Source organism: Haemaphysalis longicornis, unplaced genomic scaffold (genome assembly GCF_048455015.1).
Source record: "Haemaphysalis longicornis isolate Haplotype H1 unplaced genomic scaffold, Haemaphysalis longicornis Haplotype H1 scaffold_6, whole genome shotgun sequence".
Lineage (NCBI taxonomy): Eukaryota > Metazoa > Arthropoda > Arachnida > Ixodida > Ixodidae > Haemaphysalis > Haemaphysalis longicornis.
The window spans coordinates 141711772-141737969 of NW_027526407.1; positions in this window are offsets into that span (position 1 = coordinate 141711772).

Consider the following 26198-nt stretch of genomic DNA (forward strand, 5'->3'; position numbering starts at 1 on the left):
CTGCCCGGACTCGACTGAATCAAGTGGTAGTACGGCACAGATACGTTAAGAATTGGTTTGTGGGGCGGGAAAACAAACTACACAGACCACTTACAGGCATCTGTCTGCTAGAGAAACGCCACCTTTTCCGCAATGCTTGCACGAATGAGACTGTGGCTACTAACCCGTTTGTGTTTGAACAGGTGTTCCAAAGACGAATGAAGCAACTGGTTCGTATAAATAGCGATTAGAAAAGCTCCGTCCGCTTTCTCGCAATTTTTAAACCAACGAAACAATTACGTTTAAATCTGCCTAAATGGGAATCACTAAACTCACAGGCCGGATTGTTTCGGTATCTGCGCATGCGTGGCGCGTTGGTGTAGCCCCGCGCTGGCACATCAGGATTGCTAGGTTCTGCAGTATCAATCTTCGAAACACGCTCCTCTTTCTTTGCTTTCGTCCGACGAACAGCCGGGCTACAGCGGCGGCGTCCGCCACTCGAGCCCGGCGCGGCCGACGCTGCTTCGTTCGGAACGGCACCCCGAAATTCCCAGATGCTGGCTTGCAGAATGGCCTTTCTCACTATTTCTAGAGCCACGTGTGGGTATTAGATGCGACGCTGAGAGCATCACTTGTCGGCGGCCCTGTCCTTTCTGCGTGCGTCCGTCGTCGTCATCGTCGTCGGTGTCCGCACGCTCCTCCGCTGAACCCCTCTCCTCTCCGATAGCGAACACTCCCTCGAGAGGGGCATTGGATAGGATTCGATTGGCTTGGCTTGGCTTGGATTGGGTTGGATTTGGATTGAATTGGATTAAAGTGGATTGTGTTGGATTGTGTTGTGTCATAGCCGCGGCAGACGCACTGGCGCCGGCGCGTGCCCAGGTGAGAGCGAACACTCTCTCCCAACATCTGCGGTGTGCGGCCCAGCGAGCTCTCCCTCCGCCGGTGGGCGGCGCTGCGCGCGGTGCTGCGCATGTGCAGCACCCTCTCTCTCCGCGGTCTCCTCTCCATCGGGCGCGCTGCGCATATAACCGGTGTGCCGCTCTCCGGCGGCCTTTCGGTCGACGGTTGATCTCCGCTTGCGCTTGAACACCACTCAGCATCGAATCGCAACAGGGTTCCCGCGAGGGGAGGTGGGCGTACTTTTTTCAATTGACGTCGCGTGTGGAATTGTTGTGGAGGTCCTTCACAGCTTTGCTTTCCAACAACCTTCACAGCATGGATTAGAGCCAATGTTTTTTGCTGCTGCTACGTTGGTATGCTGCGTTGGTATTTCTAATTTATAGGTGAGACGTGGATGTTGTAAGCACATTATTTTGCGCAAGTGGTGCTTTTAAACGAATAAAGCACTAAACCTACCCCACATACAAGGGGATGTTCGCTCCCAATACCTTATGCTAATAATTACAGTTTGCAGCTTCACTGGCCAACTATCTGCACAGGATGAAATAACGTTGATTTGAATTGATATTTTGTTGGGCCGTCGTAAATCAACAGAGAGCCTTTAAAGGCTTCGTCTCTTGTCGCGAGCTCTCCTCTGCAGCTAAGAGGTTTTTCATGCATCCTTAACGTGGTTGTTAGCATGTCTTCAACTTTATTGGCAGTAGCTTCGTTCTCGTGTGGAAACGATCAATGAAGGGATGTTCGGGTAGGTGGGACTTTACCTTCTGTAGTAATTAGCGCTTCACACGGGGTGCCTGCACTACTTTTAAAGTGGACCATAAGCAATCGCTGTAGTGCTGAAGTAGAACCCGCAATGGTTTCCTTATTTTCTTGCGATACTCCAAGTCCATGTTCAAGGAGCAGGGTGTTTTGCACACGTCGCCTGGGTATTGTAGAAATCACGACAATGTCTACATTACTGGCGTCCAAATATTTCCTACGTCGCGCGGTGATGTGCCCTTGCTAAAGGGAATAGGAAGAACTTTTTTCGACTTTTTTTTTGAAATCCTACATGCTTGCAGAACGTAGCCAACCAACACATCTGGTGCTTGGATTAACGGGTCGGAAAGACCTTCAGCCACGAATTCCTGCTCTATGCCCATGAGATTAACTTGGAAACCTGTTTGAAAGATTTCTCTTTATTTCGCGAGTCTTGGCGTACTTAGACCAGTGATATTACGTCATTACATAAACGTAGCCGATTTTAGCCGTATTTTCTTCAGTTACAGCAATGAGCGTATTTGATAACCACAATAAAAAGAACGCAATTAAAGCAAAGCAGAAACCGATGGCGTATCTGCTGCAAGGAGGAAATCTCGCAGTGCCGCTTCGGCGCTGGCGATACCCATAGCTTTCACAGTGCTTCCGGATGCGAAGGAAAGTGTGAAAGAGTTTATCGGAAGTCTTGCAAGGTTTATTTTAAGATGCTGGTGTTGATTGGTGAAGTAAAAAAAATAAATTTGGTTTTCAGTTGTTTCCAGCGGCAAACCGCCCCCACGATGGCGACACCACAGTATCGGCGCCGCGTCTTTAAACACTCGCGACTGTACGGTCAACGACCAGCGTGTAATTTCAAGAGTATGCGATAATATGCGAGGGTATGGGATTGCGCTATGGCGGCTTGCCATTAATTTGTCACGCAGTACGTTACACCTATACAATTTTGGCGTCACGAGGAGCTCAACGGAGAATATCATGAACGTGCCTGTAGACAAATATTTTGCACGGTTGTTCGTCACGATGTCCAAGCTACGATAACGTAGCGAGAGCAGCTCGACAAAATAATAAGGGAGGGTAAGTGTTGCCGTTTATGTTGGCGCAATAACCACGTGAACTTCGCTTATGAGGAGAGTTACGTTCGCGGGTGATGGTGCAATGAAAATTACTGAATGTACGATTTAACTCCTGAGGAAAAGCACTGCATTACAGTAAGTCAGTCGGGGTGAAAAAGGTGTGACTTGCGCCACAAAGCAAACACAAAAAGTGACGTGACGGGATTTTTATCAGTTTACACCGCCACGATCTATCGCCTCTGAAGCCTGTACATTGCAGGATACATTTTTAGTACTGCTCCATCTTAGTAAGATCACTTTGTATTTCCGTGCCGGAAGGCTCAAACACTTTTTCACATTTTTAGTTCAGTGCGTATTTAAGGATATCCAAAGTCCCCCTCACGCCCGCAATCATGACTGAAACTCTGCAACGCTTCCGAACATGCGCATACCTACATCACAGGGGGGAGGGGGAAAGGGGAAGGGGAATGTACATAAGCGTTTAAACGTCTCACGTGATTTTTGCGTAGTAATTGTTTAAATACTGAAAATACGCAATGGGGCCTTATTGCAAACATCACATTACGAGAGAACAGCGCATCATTTAAATATTGTTAGTGGAATCCAATAACTTGAGCTACGTGCACGCATTGGTATCTAATAGCATTAGAGAAAATTGTTAGTATTGTAGAGTATTGATCATTGTTAGTATTGGCGTAGCACAAATAGGAGCATATTGGGAATTTTTCTTCTATTAAGTGAACGATCGCGTCAGATGGACTAAAAAGTTGCTGCTTAAAGACAATGTGTGCTTTCAGAGTGTTTTTATACGTCAAGGCAAATGCTGTGCAGCGATAACAAGCGAAGCACCGAAATGATACAATACTCTTACTGAACTTGAACCACGGCCTGTTGAGGACCGTAAATTGTGGGTTTAACATACGCTTCACGTGACATGCCTTTCTTCGGACCTTTTATTTCAAGCAGGAATATCATAAATGCTACCCAATAATAAATTTGCTCTACTTTATTAGTTTGCGTCATCGTCTTTTTGGGAAAGAGGGTAGGGCATGGGAGGGGGTTTTGGCGCAAGATGCCAACAGCAACACCGACGTCTACATGAATCGGCCAGTGCAAGCTTCGCTTGCAAACACTTAAGTTTAAACATTCAGAACCAACTATCCCGAGAACATGCTTTCCTGAGTATCTTGGGTATCATGCCATGTGCGCCATGCTTCTCTTGCGCATTACCGTGCTGAAAGGTCCTTGCTTGCAAGCAGCTGTCGTATTTTATTTTGCGTCCTTGGCGAAGCCATGCTTCGGCTGCTTAATATAAAATGTTAGCCCCTTGCAAGTTTTTTTGTGTTTGTCAAAAGCGCTTCTTCCTTCGTTTTTCAGTAAAACTCCTTTGACGAATTCTCTTCAGTAACACCTTTCCTGTGCGCTTAGCCGGGTAAAGTCCCATATGTGAATTCAATCACAGTCATCATTTAGCTGAACAGGGCACTTCAATAAATATTTCCTTTGCTGCGCTTCAACATCATACCAGTAGTGTGTTCGACCAAAGATCGCAGTTTCTCGTAGCATAAAAAGACAAGAAGAAATGAAATAGTTTTATGTCATGTGCAGTATAAGAGACGCTGTGCCTAAACAAATTACACAGAGTAACGGAAACGTCGAATTTTCAGTGCCCCTCCTCTCCCCAAAAAATGGCAGGCAAGCGCCCTGTCATAGATATAGACACCTCTTTGATAAGCTACAAAACTTTGAATTCACGCTGGCATAATAGACACGTTACATTTATTCTGAAATTCCCTACGCCCTAATTACGAGTAAATTGGGCCTCCGCAGACGTGCGGACAGCTCTGCTGTAATCCTGAAGCTTACGCCTAATGTTTCACGTGGTTCCAATAGACACCAATTTTGCTGAACTCGAATAGATGTAAGCTACAGGTTGTTTCCACAGAAACGTAATTCTACACGAAACCAAAATGTTGCCACTATTTTCCCACCTATAGAATTTTTTCACACAGACACACAAGTCCAGGCACTGCATTTTCCTGTCAAGATATTGTTCACCAACAATGGCAAGAGGACCATGCGGCATAGACGGGAGCCGTCATATCAATGCCCTTCAATAGATTGGGTTTTACTTGCAGAGATTGTCAGAGTGTGAGCTGACTATCGGCCCAGCTAGCAAAAACAAAACGGGCAATTTAGCATGCACGCGGTACGATCTCCATCTCTTCCCCAGATAAAACCAAAGAGGCACTTTCATACACTCGTAGTGGTGGTTAAACAATCAAGTAGTGCGCCCTGGCTCGTCACATCAACTTGCCTTCGTCGTCTGCTACACTCTGGAACTCTGTAGCTGCAGCTCTTGTTCCTGAACTCACCAATTGATGTTGGACTGAATTCGAAAGCGAATTAATATGATCATAATATTATACTCCAGAAGAGGGCACTTTTATCCCTCAAAGCTGTTTCCCATCGACAGGGCAATCCTTAACACGCCGAGTAAAGTTGTCTTGTCGAGCCCTATATTGTGAAAACGCCACGTCGATGAACCAGTTTCTGTCTAACGTTGGCTGTGCCTTTTCTTTTTGAAACTGTCAGAATTATTTCAAAGGCTCGCCGCAGGTTTGAACAATAACGTCACATACCAGCCCATAACGCAATTTAAGTGGAGTTAATTTCACTGCAGGACATTAACTAACGTGGGGATGAGGAAAGGGGATTAGATGAAACTGGGAAGGTTCGCTCCACGTATTAAGTCTAGGAGGGAGTGGGGATGGGGATCCGGTATACATTTAAACCTGGATGTAACGATCCTGTATTCCTGGATTTAACGAATTTTTCGATTCTCCATTGCCTCCGCCATAAAAGCCCACGTGTTTGCGACCTCCATGTAACAAAGGTGTTTCTGCGGTTAAAGGGGTCCTGAAATACCTTCCGCCTATGCATGGATGTACATGTAACCATATAAAGCAATGTATTAGCAATTTCCTCCCGCAAGAATTTTGTTAAAGCGATGAGTATTAGCTGAGAAACCGCAAATAAAAAAACCGCGCATTGTCGTCGTGCAGCGTTTCCTCCTCTTTCGAACTTACTCTCAGCTTTTGACGGCTCGTGAGCTTTCCCTCCCATGAGGCGATCCTCAGCGGTGACGTACTTCCGCTATTGCGCTGCTCAGACTGCCGTCTGCTACGGGCAAGCTTTGTTGACACCATGAACACCACACTCCGCTCTGGGCTGGAAAAGCGAACGAAAAATCTGGCCGCATGTGTGCGGCTGCCTGGCCTTGCCCTTTCGCGGTGTACGTTGCTTCAGTTGCTATCGGCGGCACGTGACTTTTTATCGGCGGCGAACTCGCAGCCGCACGGGAAGGATCGGGCTATCGTTCTCTTTGATGCACCGCGCACTGTTTATCCAAAAAGCGCCGTATCAGATGTGGCCCCGCTGATGCCGGGTCTTATTTTGCGGCGGTGGTAATTCCTGCCGGCGGCACGTGAAAACGACATTTTAAACGGATACAGAACCCGTGCACAAAACGCTTCAATCATGTGACCAGTTCAGCTTGGGGCGACGCGTGGTGGCGAGCGGCAACGTTGGCAAATTATGCTCCGCCGCGGCTCTGAGCTTTCTAGCTCTGGAGCGAGCACCATTCCTTTGACAATCTCAAACATTGGTTGCCTTGGCAACAAGGCACAAACCGCTCTAGAAGCCAGTTGCGGTTCCGTGATCCCGGTTCAGCTCGGGGCCCCCACCTCGTGACATGTGGGCACTGCAGGCGTACCACTCACTCCCATTGGGAAGCGCGAGATGCGTTTGGCATTACAGGAGGCAATGGTGTGCGCGTTGTGGACCCCTTTGTTTCGCGATGAAATGCGACGCTGTGCTTCTGCGGGTGGATAGTGCTTCCCATGGTCTGGATTATCTTTTTCGAGCGACGTACGACTCAACCTCACATGGGGAATGTGCAGTGTGCGTGGCTAAAAGCCATGTCGGCTTGTGTGCCAGAGTTAGGTGACTTGCTGTTCGTCCCCGCAAACCACGCGAGGTGAGTGCCGAATTTACGTCGGGCAGGAGGAGGCAACCCATCGTCTGTCAATCGCTGTTCAGACTTGCAACGCATGTTGTGACGTTGTGTTCGTTCGAAACGCATCTCTGGATTGTTTTGAAGTTGAACAAAATGTGTGCGTCAAACCCGGGTGTTCGGCTCAGGGCGTCCTCGGCGATTGCACGAAAGAAGTGCCACGGGGCTTCAACGCTTTCTTTTACTCAGGTAAGACAATATCTATGTCGTGTTATGGCCGTGTTGCATTCAATACAAATGGTTAAGCGTTTGTTTACACTTCCTTTCGTTTGCCGTAAAATGTCCAAGCACACCGGCACTACGCTGGCAGATCCGGCGGCGCGCCGACGCTGAGCAGACGACTCATCTCTTTGCCGGAAGTGGGTGAAAAAGTCGCCCAATAGCAGGATGTCTACCTCTTGACGAGCATCTGGGAATCGATGACGTAGACATGTGAAGATGGCGGCGTCCACAAACACGAAGGGAAGGGGGAGAAAAAAGTGACAAACTTTGCAAAAAAGTGTGAGCTTTCCGCCGCGCGTAAACGAGTAATACTTGGCACAGATGACGTTGACAATCTAATATAATGATTGCACTAGTTCATTTAGTGTGCTCAAAACGCCTTTCAGGGCCCCTTTAACCTTGATGTAACGAACTTGCTAAGCTAATCAGCCATTGTTTCATCAGCCAAAATTCGTCATTATGATGATTGTGAAAACAAAGGCTAGCGCCATCTTATGCCTAAAGTAGAACCAACTAACGTAGGGTGGTGTCGGTTCGATAGTTACATTCTGAGGGGCAAGGCCTGCTTTTAGGCGTGTAGAAGCGCGTCTCCACAGGTATGCGTGGTGTCGGTTCGCAGGTGATGAGTTCTGTTTCCAGAAAACGAAAAGTTTTCTATTTTGCAAGACAAGCTCGTGTTTTTAAATGCCGTCACCTCCCACTACAGTATTCCAGCTTGCGCACACTCAATAATGTTCTGTGGGAGAAACAGCATCAAGCTTGAAAAAGGCGCGCTTTCAGGGCAAGTGTGATTATTGAAACGCGTCTCAAACGCACAAGTTTTAATAGGCAAACGTGATACTTGAGTGACGTTTGTGAATGCTGGGGTACGTGACCTCGCTTCTTTGGAGCACCGCGTGCTGTCTAAGCTCGTGCAAAAGGAGCAGCCGCAAATCACGCAGTTTTTCCCTGTGAACGATATCTTCGAAGGCTGAGTACACCTTCCCTGATGTCTAGCATTCTGGTTTTTTTTCTGCTTCATTCACGCTGGCTTTAACTCGAAATCTGCCGTAGAAAAAACCTGGATCTAATAAAACATTGTTAACTTCGCCCCACTTCATTATATCCATGTTTAACTGAATATGCAGTTCAAGTGGATGCGTCGTCCGCACAGAGGCCCGTCACCGCAAGATGCGTCCTCGTCGGGTGCAAGGCGAAGCAGGACCACAGTCAGGACCAAAGAAGGAAGAACACGCGAGAAGGGCAGCACTGATAACTAGATTATGGTCGCTAACAGAAGCCTCATTTAGTTGTAGTTTCCTCCACTTTCATTGCAGGTAACCTAAGCCACGGCCTCAAAGATGTGGCTTAAGTTGGAAAAGGTGTGCGGTTAAAACATGTAAGTGTACAGTCAAATGGTTATGGCCAAATCAATACCAGCAAAATCGTACAATCAAATTTTGTTCCCCAAATTGGTCATAGTTTCTTTCCGCAGGAATTTCTCATAACAATGTAATGAAGGAATAAATTGCCTGACCCCAATAAAAAAGTGAAATGCTGGGGTCGGAGCGTTCGAACAAACCATAAAACAGTGTGGTGCTGATTGCATTCTACCCGCAACGAAACGCGCGAAGATATCGGGGCATGAAAGAAATCCGGCCTATTTTCCTTTTGCTTCTGGACCCAGGTATGAGCTTACAATCACAACCTTTGCTGATGTTCATTGGACAAGACAATTTCACGCATCTCCACGAAGTGAATCATGACGAGTCAGCGAAGCGCTGGGATCGTTCTTACCGTAAATCACACGTAGAATTGCCTATTCGTGCATGTAAATGAGTGACAACGCGTGTGTACAGTATCTACCCCGGGGTAGCTTGTTGTCGGCGTTGTCGTTGAGCCGCTGCTTCCAGAGCAGTCAACTCCGGGTCCACTTGGCGTGTTTGCCGTTTTCCCGCCGCTTCCAAAGCTCTCGCCTCCGGGGTAGCTTGTTGTCTGCGGTAGATGTTGAGACGCCGCATGCCACGCCTTATATTCGTTTTCATCTATGGCAGAAAGATAATGTGTGGTTCGTCTGGAACGCGCTTATATACGCATTTGCACAGGCAGCGCTCTCTCTTTGTCTCTCTCTCTCTCTCTATCTCTCTTTCTCTGCCTCTCTCGCTGTCTCTCTCTTCGTCTATCCTTTTTTTAACCTTTTGTTTTGTGCTTGTTATTCTTGAGGGAACCTTTCGTTTACAGGTGTTTCGATTTACACGGTGCTGTGCATCTCTCTCTCTCTCTCTCTCTCTCTCTCTCTCTCTCTCTCTCTCTCCCTCGCTAACCTTTTGTGAACCTTTCATTTCGTTCTTGTTAACCTTTGGTGAACGTTTTGTTCACAGTTTTTTTTATTTACTCAGTGCTGTGCCGTGAGCAAAGACGCTAGAAGGACGCCGGATGGACAAGCATCGGCCTTAAGGTGCTTCGCCCCTAAAACAGTAATTGCTGTTGTAATGCGACTGTGTCGTTAGCATAGGTCCCCACCTTTATAAAGCAGGAGCGGAAACCGACGAAACAGGCCTTTTGGAGAGCTTTGTATTTGGGTTAAAAAATTTTCTCGTACTATTCTGACGTTTAGATAACAAAGGGAAAACCTTATATAAAAGTGTGTGAAAAAGAGATGGCACACACAGAAATTGTAATCCACGAACTTACAGCAGCTATTTCGCATTATTTTCAATGCAGAGAATACCAATAAAAGAGTAATTTAATGCAGAAACGTTTTTTTTCTCCTCTCTTCAGATCAGTTGGAGTGGGGTAGGGCAACAGGCTAACATTTTATCAATAAACGGATTGTGAGGCTCCCGCTCAATAACGCGGCGAGCCTATGAAGTTTCTTTTATAATGCTAAGCCTTCATGAATTCTAGTACCACCATAGACTGGCTCAAACTCTTTGGGCGCCCAAAGTGCGACACGTATTAACCCCAGGTGGTTTTGCTCGACCATATACATTCGGTGCGCATGCTATTCCCACTCATGCACAAAGTGTACTCTTGTTTCAGCATTCGGCAACATTGCACAGAGTGACTATTCGGTTCACGTGCAAACGGTCCTTGTTACACATGTCACAAATGGCTAGAAAAGGCCATATATTTGTTTCTGTTTTGTTACTAGACGCTCGCCTTTTTGGGTAGGCGGGTGTCATAAAGATGCTTGTTAACTTCTCTCGACTAGCCTATAAGATGCAGGAACGGATTCAGTATGAAGCCAAAGCATTAGGCGGTGCTCACGGTTGGCGGTTCGTGTTGCACATTTCGGCAAGAAACAAAGAACAACACTTTTCGAGGGACACATCAACCAGTGAAGCATTATAATAACACGCAAGCAACGTCAATAAGATATAAGCTATTGAAATCAAAAAGCGTCAATCATATACACACCCCACTCCATGGCCAAGCACGAGAAAAACAGACCACAACGTTGCGAATCCTCAGGGAAAACGCACTCGCATCACCAGCCATGCTTGCATTCCCCTCCATCATTAACAGAATGCATTTCCTGCACTTTCCTACCCCCCGTCCCCATTTCGCTGAATGCATATGCACCTAACTATATTTTGAGAATTCCCCGCGCCAGATAGAATACTCCGCCCTGAAGCAATATCAAACAAAACGGTTGCACTCCTCAACCACCCTTAAACGGGCCAGTGTATGGTCACTGTGCGGGCTACGGAAACATGTTACCTTGAACCTTTGGAGATCTGCTTATGGTGTGGCCCATATTCAGCTTATAAACTCGCAATTTCGTTTATTCGAGGTTTCACGAATTATGGTTATGATCTGCCAAACTCTGATCGGAACATATAACATCACTTCGCAGGTGCTCCAGTTTCTGAAAGGCAACTGACGGCGTCCCGGAAGCGTTCGCGTATGCAGTGAAAGGTGCCGCTATTGCATGCCCTGAGCAAGACGCGGACGGGAATGCCCTTGGGGAAAACGTATTAAAATGGTGCCATATCAGGTTGCGGGATTGGTCACTGAGCTCTGAAGGCGAATATTTGAATTTCAGATGAGGCACATGCGGGAAAAGCCTGATTGATAGAGACAAAGACGCATGAGCGCTTCCTGCATCTGATGCCCACATTGGCTTGTTTTGTTTTCCCGACTTGAGGAAAATTAGCATTTTATGCAAGCAGATATTCTAGCCGACAAAACATTCCACTGTTTACATAAACATCGTAGGGGTTATATGGTTGCTAGTAGTTGTAGCAGCTGCGTTTTGTTTGTTGATGCGGACTCAGCCTTGTATAAAAGGGCCGGCAATTGTTCCGCCTAAGCGACGCCGTATCGCATCAAAGTCAAGGAGTGTCAACACTCATCACATATTCCTGTGGACTACAAAAATCTCAGCAGAACACAGGGAATTTCTCTTCGTAAAATTCAGTGTCCCCTAGTATAAGAACAGTGTCCTCCGTGTAGCACGTGACACCCATCGCTCTGATGACCATCTCTAAGCAAATATTACATATTACAGCGTGAAGGAATCAACGTTAGATAAGCCTGTTTGTGATTATTTCAGGCATGCACGGGCAACCTAACGGGTGTTACCGGGGCGAATTCCGGGTTTCCGGGGCGATCATGTAAGAAGCCTTGCAGGCGCTGTGCTTTCATCACTTGCGGAAAAGGACAGAGTTCAGGCAGCACCAAGTCTGCGGCCAATGCGCGAACTCTATGCAGTACAACACACTAACTCGGTCCGAATACGATTGTTCCTTCGTACCGCTTAATTGTGTGATTGGTCATATCATTATCGTTGTACCACCTCCCACTCCTGCTTGGGCCATTTTTATGGCCTGCAGTATTTCATAAATAAATAAATCGCATCTAGTTCTACTCATCAATAATTTATGTGAGACAAGAATAGAGAACACTTTGTTTTGTTCGCGAGATACTGTAATTTATTTTCGCATGTCTGCGTCACGGTTCATTGGTGCTGCTTCAAGGCTATCAGAAAGAAGCTTCCTTTGGGGAATGTTGATTGCAGTTCCATGGATGGTAATTTGCATGCGTAATAAATAGGGGTGTTGAGGCACGAGTGCCAAAAAGCGAAACTCAATGTGTAAGAAAACTGGTTATTGGCGATGCGGCCACCCTCCGAACCGTTTCCTGCCAGATTCGAAGCTCGAGCAGCCATTTCTTTCACTACTGCCTCGTCGTGTTCGTGGTTGGAGGAGGCAGCGGGTAGAGAGATTGAACATACTCCGGGTTCCGGAAGAGGTGTTAAGTAGCGGCAAGTCTGAATGAGCAGAGTCTGTGGATCGCCCTGGTGGTGACAAGACCGTCCTGCAAATTAATTTTGCACGAGCGGATACGGCCGTCCACGCTTTTGTAGACTTCTAGTGTCCGAGCCAGCTTCCACCTTTGACCAGGCGTTTTCTCAGAATACACGAGCACGATGTCCCCCACGTTGAATTCTGTTGCCGTCCTTCGGGCTGCGAAAGGGTCTGATCGCAACTGAAGGAGTTTTGCCTGAGTCCTTTTCTATACGGTTGCCTTCGCAGAGCGTCTGTGCGCGTTCAAGTGTAGGCGACATTCAATGCCCCATGCGGTAGAGCAGTAAACCTTCGTCCGATCAGGAGGTCGGCGGGCGTTGACGCACACGGTTCACCTATGTCCCACTCGATGAATGTAATGGTCTAGAATTGACCACAGCTTCGAGTTCTGTAAGAACTGTTGCTAGTTCTTCGAAGGTGAGAAGAGCTTTACCCAGACAGTTTCGCAGTGTGGTCTTACCAGTTCTCACGAGACACTCCCACCACTCACCCCACCAAGGGTCGTCAGGCACGATGAACCCCCAAGCAACTTCGGCGCTGCTGATGTGCCCAGAGACGCCGTCTTGTAGGAACATCCTGTGTTTTGTAGGAACATGTTTTCCTGAATGTCTTGGCATTATCTGAATAAATGACTCGAGGTAGGCCCCTCCGTGATACGAAACGCCGGAAACACATAAGGAATGCTTCTGAGGTAATCGAACTGACCAGTTTCAGATGCATTGCTCATGATGTAGCACATGTGAAAATAGCTATGTAGCTCTTGAGGTTGTTAGAGGACCGTATGTAGAGTGGCCCTGCGTATTCCATCCCCACAGCTTCGAATAGATTATTCGATGACAAGCTGTGACCAGGAAGAGGGGCAGTGGAAGCACTGCCTGGACGGGTTCAGAGCCGCTTGCAGAGATAGCAGCCATGGATGACTCCTTTGACTAGGGATCGAGCTCTGTGAATCCAGTAACGTCCTCCCAGTTTAGTTAACGTGTCGCTCATGCCACCGTGCATAACTTGAAGGTGGGATCTTAGCACAGTGAGTTCCGACACACAGTGGTACGGTGGCAGAATGAATGGGTGTTTCATTTCATCTGGAACTGGTATCCGTGGAAGAAACGGTGAATAAAAGAACCTTTCAAGCATCAAAGTACCAGGCTTTGTTTTCGCATACCTTTTCCTGGGTAAGGATATGTTCTGCGAATTGCTCGTAAGGAAAACTGACAAAACGTAATTGTGAATTTTTCCAATGAAGGCCAGTTAGTAATCGGCGCGCTGTTGCGGAGTTCGTTTCGTTTTTTACTGGTTTTGTTTTCGCGTACCTAATCACAAGGAACCATGTCTAGTATGAATATTGAATAGTTCTATCCGGAGGAATTATCATGGCCTCCAGAGTTTCCTTTGGAAAGGCAGAAGGTACTGCACGGCAGTAGAGCGAAACTGGTTTCGTTTAAATGTGCTGCGCTGGTGAGTTCCGGCCGACCAGGTCCAGATTCAGGTTCTAAGAAAAAGAGAAAAGGTGGCCATACTGGAAGGCCAAAAAAGGAGCAAAATGGAGGGAGCACAGAAGAAATGGCCACGTCGTAGTCAGGAAGCCATGCAATCAAAATGTTTCAAGCTGGTCATCTAAATGTTCTGGTGTAAATTTACTTGCTGGTCTTGTATATTTATGTAAATTGCTGTAACAGAAGGAAAGCCGGGGAATAGCCGCTACATAATTGTGATCACGTAATTGGAACGTCGAAGAGCGCCAAAACCAGGCAAGAGAGAAACATCTTCTAAGCAAGTTTCTAATTTATGTGATTGGCACAAATCAGTAGTTTCTGTCATAGTTACTTTGTGAGCCCTTATTCGAAATACTGGATGTGTGTATTGAGCTCGTTCTGAGGGCATCTGAGATATAAAAAAGGCCGAAAATATCCCGGGCCATCTCCACTAACGCTAAACCTGGAGAGCGGCGACGCATGCGGTGTTTACGTCTATTCTTGACGCCTTGACGTGCTTTCCAACGGAAAAGAAACCGTCGGGAGATAGAGGTATGCAGCTTTGCTGTAAGTCTCTTGTCTTTTAAGCACGAAGCGGTCTAGCGCGAGGAGTTGGAAAACCAGTGTCCCGGTGTGTTCTTTTAGTAGGCGTTACGTTGTAACGCGGAGTGTTGCAAAACGGGTGTCCCGGTGTTTTAGTACCGTGACCACATGATACTACGACGACATGAGACGCCGAAGGCCCGAGCCCCTAAGGGGCCTCGCCCCTAAATTCGTTGCAGGGTCACGTTAATATTGGGGTACCCGTTGCGAAGCTCGACTGCAGTTACAATTCCAAACCCACTCAGACGCCGGCAGGCTGCCGATAGGGCGAGCTCGTCGCCCCACTCGAGCCGGCTCGCCCATGTATGCATGGCCGAAACCGAGAGCGCTACTCAGTAACCACGCTACAGAAGCGGGCACGCTCGTGAAAAGAATAACTCTTCTGATTTCATGTTCCCGCTGCAAAGCATGCTGAGAAAAAGTGCGGTCAACCTCGCACGGAAGAGAAGACCTACAATCAACCCAGATAACACGAAGACTTAGAAGGAAAACGATATTCTTAAATATTTGTAAGCTAAATCCGTCCCACACGGTACATATACCCGTAATTTCGCTTTCACGTTCCTGTGCCCGTCTTTCATTTATCATCTTTAACAATCTTCTTTCTCTGAAACACATGTCGACATGGATTGTTGCAGGTTTAGCCATGCAAGATGTCTGTGTTCTCGACTGTTTATTTCAATGTGTTCCACATTGCGTTTGTGATACAAAGACACCCCGGAAGACTTCTTTTAAAAATGTGAAATGATTTCAGAACTTAGGTACCCATCGCAGCTAGTTCATTAAAGGGAATCTACAGCACTTCTCACAAACGCTTTCGCCTATTCCTTTGTGTTTGAAAGCACTCAGAAAGCTACAGGTTTCGCCCAGACGGAGCGGCACTACGTGATTTGCTCGTCGCAGCTGATGCGCCTTCAGTTTCTGCTTTGCTTTTGGGGCTTTCTCTTTAAAGTGCCTATCCAATGCGTTCATTGCTGCAACTGAAGGAAATGCGGCCAATAGGAGCTACAGCGCTTCAATGACGTAATTCGAGCACTCGAACAACGCCGACAATTTGAAGAGAACACTATTTTGACGAAGTTTCGAAGTTATCTGGTAGACTTAGGGCAGAAATGTCAGGCCTTGGTACTCTGCGACCCGCTTATCTAAGTACTGGAAGTGTTGGTTAACTACGTCCTGCAAGAATTTAAGATTTCAAAACAACAGTCGGGAAAACAAGTGTTGCAGAGTTTCTTTAATGCAAAGACGGCGGGTAGAACAAATGGAGCCCTGGGCTAAGGACCCCGCCCACCAACCAGCTCTTTAGTCGAATAAAGTCTATCTTCTTCCTCCATCTCCTCCTTCTTCTCCTCTCTCTCCTCGTCCTCCTCGCCGTGATAGGCCATCCCGAATTACTGCGTTACGCTTATGTAAGGTGACCTACAAACCCGCTAAAAATATTTTTTTCTTTCTATCTGGGTCTGGGTATCGCGCTTGAGTGACATTAATCGACCTATATCGTGGCTATTACCGGCTTTCTTTCAGTTGCACCAACAAATGCATTGAATCACCATTGTGAACAGGATCGCCGCAATAGCGAATCAGAATGTAAAAGGCGTACCTCGTGCGGCGAGGAAATTCAGCAGTCCCGCTTTCTGCTGGCGAAAACTATAACTTCCACTGTAGTTCTAGTAAAAATGAAACAGTAAAGTCGTTTATCAAAAGTTTTACACGGTAGTTTACGCGTGGTTCTGCGATGTCAATATTGCGAAAAACTTAGATGCTTCACAAAACGCCAAAGTTACTTATAACTAAAGACGGAAAAATCAGTATACAAAAGACCTTTCATGCCGCTGTGGTGGCTAGGTGGCTAACTCATCGTGCTGCTGATCTCGCCGTCACGAGTCCCAGCCACGGCTGATCTCACGGTCCCAGCCTCGGCAGCTGTTTTTGAGAAGAAGCCAGAAAAAAAATTAGAAGCCGTTCCACTCAATGTGAAAGCTGTCCGAAATGCAGAGCAGTGATTCGCCATAGTGGCCTGTACCGCCGTTATCCGCTTACTGCTACCACCCCATGCAATTCAAATTTCCCGCCTTCGCAGTGCTCGCGCGCCCCCTGCCTGAAACTGCACCAGCGGGAGTTCTGTTCTCTTTGTTCTTTTCTCCCCGCACCTGCCGGCGTTGCACTGCCATCGTGATTGGTCCCATCTCCCCGAGAGGGGGACCCGAGTAAATGCGTTGCATAGGGGGTGGGTGTATTGCGTTTACGTTTAGTGTTTGGGGAGTTGGTGGTAGTGAATGCGTTGTATCAGCAGCTTCTTGACGTAGTTTGAATGAGTCAAGGATAAAAGGCACGTTCGTAGCATCCCATTCTGTGTCGGCTTTGTGGCACAGTGGCTAGAGTACCATGTACATTGCGTTCCGCCCGCAGGGTCGAGGGATCGAAACCAGGCGCCGGATAGTATTTTTTTTATATAGTGTAGGGGGAGAGGTGCGGACTACGACTATGGACGTCAACGCGGGTGACATCGTGAGTTACTGAAATGCTCTGCATTTAAAACGCCTGTGTGTCCAGATATCTGCGCAAGCTAAACAACTTCCGGGGCTCTTAATTATTACGGCTCCCTACACTGCCACGTGCCCCTTACCATGGGTGAGGCAAAACCTAAAACAACACAAAACCAAATTTAAAACCTAAAATTCAAAACTAAAACAATATTCAAGACTCATTTATGGCTTCCTATCTGCCACTGGATGCTACATAAGCTGTTTCTGACGCGTTAAAAGTTGAGATAAAACACGTTTAAAGCTTGGAATTAAACATAATCCTATCCAACATTGCCCACCAAATCAAGTTTCAAATCAAATCAAGTTTTATTTTTCAACATTGGTACAGTGGACAATGTTTACAGTCACTCTGGCAAGAAGCTGTAGAGACAGCTTGACGGGGCCAGAGTGGCGGTGCAGCTGCGGCAACTTTGGTAGGAAACAACACATTCAATAGAAACAACATTACTATACACTGAACAATCATAGAAAATCATCTTTGGGAAATATAAAACATATTGCGGCATATATGTCGTAAATATAAAACATATTGCGCAATATGCCGCAAACATATTGCGGCAAATTGCGGCATAAAACATATTTACACCAGGCTGTGTAAATCCGGGCGTTGCCTTTCTGAAGGCTGTTTCTGGGGATTATAGAAAACGAACCGTTCAAGCCGCGCTATAGCACATGATAATGCCATGCGGAGCGGACTGGAAACCTTTCCTGTATACAGCGGAACCTTTTCTCCCACCGTCCTTGTGCAGGGATACCCTAACTTCAGGCGGATGTTGCAAGTGAGCTACATTATGTCCCAATGCGTATACGGCCGCTCGTTGGGCACTCATGTCCATTTTCGATTGTGTTTTTTGTCTGCAATGACGCTGGATTCGCGCCGTTCGCTGGTCGGGTGTGCACTGTACCCTGAGGAACTTCATTAGGAATTATGCACACACGCGTGAAAAAAATTATGTGTCCAAACCACCCACGAAATGCTGCTGTGATAGGTGCGCGCCCGTCTTCTAACAGCGTGGGTTTCAGAGAAAGAAGTTCATTTTGGAGTGGCGTGTCCCCAGTAATGAGACCACAATGATCTTTATAACATTATTGTGATGGTACTCTTTACATCATTTTGGTAGAGGGGGTGGCAGGCCTTCTTTTAAATTTCAGTCACCCCAGTATTTTTGGGGTGTAACTCCGCCGAACCTGCAAGTTTCTATTCTAGCGCTACTTTTTTTCGAGTGCTGATATAAAAACTGTAAAGTTTTTTTTTATTATTTCATTCCCAGTATTGCCTTTTGTTATTGCTACCTTGAAACTGCTTCAGAGAAAATAAGCCGTCCACGCCACAGATGTTCGCAGGAAAGATCGGTGAAGACAACACTTCTTTTGATGAACCTTTGTATATATTTGAATACCCCGTCTGTCCATGAAAAAAATGAGACGGGAAAAAGTCGAATACCTGTGAGAGAGTTAGTTCAGGATTTCTCGTCGAAATTCTTGTTGTGCGAGGCAAGCGAAAACCATCAATATTTAGAACGCTATTAGACACAAGCTACATTGTGATCATCATGTTCACTTTTGTATTCAAATTATCATCTCGCTACAACTTCTAATACAATATTGTCTTACGCATACTTTTTTGAGAACCGGCCAGTTATGGTGCTCTTCATTCTACATGCGTAGTAACTTCCACTTTGTTTTTTCAAGGCTGACAAATACTAACTGGAGCCTTCCCTACTAAAAAAAGATACGACAAACTCAACGACGTGTGAGTACGAGGTGATGCAATAGTACTGCCAACGATATCGAACAGCCAATGACATATCGTTGTACGATAATCAGGAGCCAAGGATATATTGGCGAAGTGCATTGATATCATAGGCTTCAACGATAATCATACAGCCAATGACACATCATTGAAGTCCTGTGATATCATGGAGTCGTATGATGTAATAACGTCTATAATGCCACTGAATTTGATGATGTGTCGAAGCGATCCGATACCAGACAGCTCGACATCACACTATGCGAGAAGCTATGGCACAAATTATTTTGCTAGCAAAATACATATTGTCATTCAAATGTCAAGTAATCGTGCTGCCCTCTGGGGCCGAGGTACCTGCATCCTGAAGCACTTGTATATACCACACCTCGTTGTACACATTTCCAATTTATTGTTTGACATAGCACAGTAGGTTGCTGACTGCTCATGGACCCATTGTGCATAAGCATCTTTGCTCCAAGCACGTTCCTTGTCCCTCTTTGTGCCAATGTTCTAAGGGGCACCTAAAAATGAAAAAAACAGAAACAAGGCAACAATTAGAGGTAGCTGACCACAAATACTGGAGAAGGAACCTAAAGTAGCAACTTGTTATTTATGCCTGTGTCCTGTGCCACAAAAAAAGATTTTAGAAAAACGGCACAATCTCTGAGGCTGGTGTGCAGTGTAGGCAATCAGAAAGCCGTGCACCCTGGTCTTCTGTCAATATGCAATGTTCCAAGGGTACTTGTCAAGCATTTCATGAAGCTGAATCCCCAACAAATGGCATGGCCTCAACCTTCAAAGCTAATTGGCAAACAGGCTGCATTAGCATGCCTTCACCCAGGCTCTAAACTGGTAGGAAGAGCTCGTTTCGGTGAAATGAGCCTTATTAGCACGTGCTGACCTGAGCACTATATGACAAAAAGAAGATCATCTGATGCATATGCATCGTGTGCTTTCGCAAAGTAGGCAGGTTGACATGCGGTTCCATCGTTTTATTAAAGAGATACGCTACATGAGCTATTGCCGTTGTTAACTTGTGCGTGAGTATAGAGCCTCTCACGACTGCTATGAGATGGACGCGTAACCGTACTTCAACGTGGCCTTTTTATTTAGCTGTTCGAAATAAATTGCATAGCCATGAAGAATAATTTCACCTGCATATTACTAAAAAAAGCACCTGCTAAAGCGGCAAGGGACATTTTTAACATATCAAGAGAAATCAGTGGTTTAACACGCCAAAGCTACACCTGGTCTATGGGGGGCGCTGTTGGGGAAAAGCACAAATTATTTTGACCACCATTCGTAACATTTGTAACGCGTGCTGTTACTTACAGTCGTATAAACGGTCCCAACGTGTATTGTTAACTAAAAAATTCAGCGACTGCCGGTTAAGTACAAACATTATGCCTACAAAGTGCCTGAGGTTTCCGCCTCGCTAATGATGGACCATTTTGACTTGCGTCAACCAAGAACGCCTCGGCCTATATAAACGTTTTTTGATAAATTGTATAAACGTATGGCCGATAGGTTGAATTGAAGGACGGACGCCCGGCCGTAATCACTGACAGACAGACACACAGACAGACACCAAAGTTCTGGAGTTAAAGTAGACCAAAATAGAGTATGGTATTTTAAATTTGAGTTAACGCACGCTACTTGCAGGACATGGGGAATTTGATGCGTGCGTGGGATATACAGCCGAGAAGTTTCAGCTACTTGCTTTCATGGCATTGCAGGTAAGATGTTTCTCTGCAAGTAAAAATGCCGCCAAGCGAAGTATGCGCATGCCCCACTGCAATCAACACTATATAAAAACGCTAAAACTGTTCCTGCAGTCCCATGAACCAAACCAATATTTTCTGTTAGACTGCTGGCGTCCAAAGTCGAACTTTTTAATATGTTAAGGCGCCGACGATACGGGACAGCCTGTCACGCGATGATGATATTAGAGCTACGATCAAGACGAAAACACGTATACGGAAAAACAAAGAGCTTGACAACTTGTTTGCAGTTGATAAGGGAAAATCAAAACAGCTGGAAATGACAAACGAGTTTGACCGAAAAAGTTGACAGCGCACTGTCAGTCCTTTTCAGCCCAGTCCTTATGGTTTCATGATGTTTTTTATTCCTGATTGTCAAGAAAGTATTAGAGCTTACACATTTAGCGATAGCGAGGTAAAAGTGCAAGAAGAACCCCCAAGGTTTCTTTCGTGACCGTTGGTGTCAACAGAAAACTCCCCCGATCAAATAAATGAAGTTACTGGCACCGCCAGGAATTGCACCTGGAACGAATAGAGTAAATGAGCGAGATCCCGTTGTCCTACCAATTGAGCTACGAGCCCACGTATAGACGGGTAAGACAGGCGGCGCACTCACCCAGCACATCTGTCGGTTTACCCTCTGGGTTGTCGCTGAATGGCACGTGATGGCGTCACGTGACCTCTCGAGCCACTGTGCGCTCCACGCATGGCGCGTGTGACAGCCGTGTTAGCGCCTTGCGTATGCACTCAGAGTTTCAAAAAAAAAAGGAAGCTCACACTAACGCACGGCATCTCACTTCTAGCAAGCCAACAGTAGAGCCTGTGGCCGCCATTGTCTCCTCAAAAATCAGAGCTCCTTTTCGTCCGCCTTCACGCTAAACGACAATTCAAGGAAGACATTCAAATACTCCTTGATGGCAAGCATATCACTCCAAGCCCCAGCATCAACATCCTGGGCCTACATCTCCAGAACAACACCAAAAGTGACGGATCCTTGCAACGCATCAAACACAACAGCAATGATATCCTACGCATTATCAGGCAAATTTCCCCAAGAAGCGAGGCGTCAATGGATGCGATACCCTTCGATTATATCTCGAGAATCACTTACGTACCCCACTATCTTCTCCGCAAGGAGGGCATAAAGACGCTTGATATAAAGATTAGAAAGGCGGTTAAGCAGGCCATCGGTCTTACCATGAGTGCTTCCATGGAGAGGCTGCTTAGGATGGGGCTCCACAACACGGTGGAAGAGCTGATAGAGGGCCATATTTATAACTAGAAGCTCCGATTGAGCATAACTGCAGTGGGTCACCGTATCCTTCACCAGATTGCCTGGGCAGCACAGAACGTCACTCCGCGTGATGTACCCCCAAACTCTTAGCGAGAATAATAATAATAATAATAATCTTTATTTCATGTTCCAAGTAGTACATGAGGGGACGAAAGAAAAAGCTGCTCTTGGCAGCTTGATCAGCTCCCGCCCCCTGTTTGCAAGGACAGCATACAGCAACACAGCATACAGCAACACATGTTTCACGGGTAACACTCGGTGAAGGGGTTATAAATGCTACAAGATACCCGGCCGGAAACCCCTCTAAGCAAAAACACAAGAGAAATAACCTGACAATGCGTATTGAATTGCAACAGTAAAATAATTATGCCTATTAGCGCACATGATCATTAGGCGTTTCGAACAATACAATACAGTTGCATACAGTAAAGTAAGCGACAACAGTACACAAACAAGAAAAATAAAAAACTCTGAATTCCACACACAATATAGAAAATGACAACCATAAAGTTTACAAGAACAATTCATAGATCTCCTTAGCAGTAAGCTTGTAAAAATCTATACCTTTTTCATGGAAGTTGTTCAAATTCCTCGGAATTACAGTTCGTAACATTTGATCTCCATAATTAGTTCTATTGAAGCCCACCTTAAAATACTCTGCATGACGTGTTTCATGGACATGTTTATTTATGACTAAATTACCCAGACTGAATAGGTGGCTGGAATTCCGCTTTTTTTCCATGTTCAAGGCTCTGCAAAAACGGTAGCTGTAGAGATTTTCTATACCATCTAAACGAAAATTGTTCAACAGCGTGTCTACTTCATGATCCGATGGAACGTTAGCAATTATCCTAATTATTTTATTTTGCATCCTAGTCAACCTTGCAATATTAGTTTGCGTTGTCATGCCCCACACTAAAAAACAGTACGGTACATGAGAAAGAAATAGGGAATGGTATATATAGGTCTGATTCGAACTGGAAGCACATCACGATTGCGGTACAGCAAACCCACGACTCGCGATAATTTCTGTATAACGTGATCACATTCCATATCCCAAAGTAAAGTGTCAGAAAATATCACGCCTAATGTTTTAGAGCTCTTTACGATTTCAATTGGAGAACCGTTCATGTATAGATTCTGGGTGGTGCTGGCTTGCTTGCCTTTTGCACGGAATATTACGGCTTTCGTTTTTTCTGTATTGATAACCAAGCCATTAAAAGAAGCCCATTCTGTTAATTTACCTAAAATTTCATTTCCTTGGTTGATTAACTTGTCGCAGTTGTCATTTGAAATGAGCAAGGTCGTATCATCTGCATAGATGATGAATTTTACACGGGGGTCAATCTGTACAATATCGTTTATATAAATATTGAAAAGAAAAGGTCCTAAAATACTCCCTTGTGGGACACCATAGACAGTCGACGTAATGGAGGAAACATACTGACGACGATTAGACAAATAGCTTTGGATAAGCTGTAGGCCAGTCCCTCGGATTCTATAATATTGCAATTTCTGTAACAGTAGTCCACGGTTCAGAGAATCAAAAGCCTTTGATTCTCTGCTTTGAAGATCTGAAGATGCTCCTATTACGTAGAGATATGAACCCCATCATACCACAAGGGTCACTCAACACAACCCTCGGCAGGGAGCGTGTAGTTATCTACACAGACGCCTCCCAACATGGAGGGAACCAGTACACCATCATCGCGGCTACCACCAGCACCAACCTGATTGCGTGGGGCTTACTGAAGACCCAAGAAATGACGGCAGCAGACGAGGCAGCGATCGCCTTGGCTCCCACTCAACCCTTGGTTCGGAAGGTGGCCGCCGATTTCCAATAAACCTACCGGAATTACCAGTGGGTGTCGGAGGCCGAGCTGCACTGTCTGTGCCGAGCTGCGCTCCCCAAGCGGTTCCATTCAGCTCATCCGGACACCCGCTCACGCTTCCATTGATGGCAACGAATACCTCCAACCACAAGCCTGCGGTTTTACCCTTCCAGGCTATGGAGCTGCATGAGGACAGTCACCCGCTTGTCTCTTTCAGGGACATAACCCAGCATTATCCCCTTCAGAGACAGACCGTGCCCTCGCCCCACCCTGACCATTCCAGGGAACAACAAATTACTCTATGGCCTGCTCATTCTCCTTCTAGGCCTCCTCGTCCGGCTACTCTGCCCCCGATCTCGTCGCCTTCGTCGGCGGCAATAGGGACGGAGAAGTGAGGTCGTCTAATACCGGGTTTGAGCTTCTTTAATTTTATAAAAAAGGAGTTTCCACTAAATGTGCTTCACCAATACAAATCAATAAAGCCCCCCCCCCCCCTAGTGAATCATGGATTAATTTAACATTAGAAAAGAATATCTTTTAAAGCAAGACGTTTTACCTCTTTCTGTCAAGGGTTCTTTCGCGACCGTTTGGTTCAACAAAAAACTTCCACGAACAAATAAAACAATTTACTGGCACCGCCAGGTATAGAACCTGGAATTAATAGACTAACTAAGCGAGAGCCCGCCGTCTTACCGATTTAGTTTCGAGCCCATGCGGAGACGGGGAAGAGAGGTGGTGGACTCACCAAGCATATCCAAGGGATTACTCCTTGCATTGTCTCTGAATACCACGTGATAGCGTCACAAGACCTCATGCGCCACTCTGTGCTCCGTCCACGGCATGTCTAGGAGCCCTCTGCGCGCCTTGCGCGTTCGCTAGGAGTTACAAAAATTAAACGAAGCTCACACCAGCGGATGACATCTCACTTCTAGTACGCCAATGTGCTAAAGCTTCTGGCCTCCAGTGTTCACCTAAAAAATCGCAGCTACTTGTCCTCTGCGCTCACGCCAAAGGACACATCAAGAAACACATTCGAATACTTCTTGATGGCCAGGCCATCACTCCAAGCCCAAACATGATGATCCTCGGCCTACATTTCCAGGCGAACACCAAGAGTGACGTATCCGTGCAGTGCCTCAAACACAGCATCAATCAAATCATGCACATGATCAGGCGAGTTGCCACCAATAAGCAAGGCCTCAGGAAATACAATACCTTTCAAATATTTCAAGTTTTTGTCCGCTAGAGCATCACTTACTTCAACCCCCTGTCTTCTTCTCGGCAAGGAGGACATAAAGATGCTTTATGTAATGATTAGAAAGGCGGTGGAGCAGGCCCTTGCTCTTCCCATGAGTGCGTCAACAGAGAGGGTGGTTAGCATGGGGCTCCACAACAAGCTGGAAGAGCTACTAGAGGGCGAAATGAGCAGAACTGCGGTTGGTCGCCGCATCCTTCACCAGATTGGCTGGGCAGCACAGAGTGTCACTCCACCTGATGTACACCCGCACTCTTGGCACCAAGAACTGAAGATTGTACCTTTGCTTAGAAATGTGAACCCCTCACACGACGAGGGTCGCCGAAAAGCTGGGGCTCAAGCGCCCAACCCCACCCTCGGTGGGGATCATGCAGTTATCTACACTGACGCCTACCAACATCGAGGGCAGTAGTACGCCATCATCGTGGCTACCTCCAGAACTAACCTCCTTGCGTGTGCCTCACTCAAGACCCAAGACATGTTTGCCGCAGACGAGGCCACCATCGCATTGGCTCTCACTCAACATGGGTTCGGTAGGTAGTAACCGATTCCCAAAAAGCCTACCGGAATTACAAGTCGGGTTGGGCGTCTCGACGTGCACTGCGTGTGCTAAAGACCCACTCCCCAAACGGTTCCATTCAGCTCATCTGGACACCCGCTCACGCTTCCATGGAGGGCTACGAATACGCCCACCAAGAAGCCTTCGCTTTTACCCCTCGTGCTATGGAGCTGCATGAGGACAGTTACCCGCTTGTCTCGTTCAGGGTCATAACCCAGCCTTATCGCCTTCAGAGATAGACCATAACTTCGCCCTACCCTGACCTTTCCAGAAAAAAACAAACTACCCTACGGCACATACAATTCGGCCCCTTCCCACACCCGACGCGTTTTCACTTAATGCACCCGAATCACTATGACGCGGAATGAAAACATTGCTCAGAAGTAAGAACACTCCCCCACATAATGGGGGTGTGCGAATTTAGCCCTCAGCACCCTGCTCTCTTTCCGTCAATTACCTAACAAAAGCAACGGGAGATGCTGCTGTACAGCCCCTCTCTGCCTACCCAGCTTCAGTTGGTGGACAGAGCACATACGGCGCCGACTCCATATGGGCTCCAGTGAAGTTGGAACCACTCCCCTGGGCCGCACTTTGGGCAGTTAAGAAACCTGAATAGAACTTCTTCCGCCTTCTCCTGCTCGACCTCCTCCTCCTACTTTATATTCTCGTCCTCCTCCACAGTCTCGGTCGCCGATCTCGTCGCCCTCGTCCGCGGCACAGAGATGGATAAGTGAGATCACAGAACACCGGGTTTGAGCTTCTGTTATTTTATAAAAAGAGTTTCCACTCGTGTGCTACACCAATACCACTCAATCAGCCACCGTT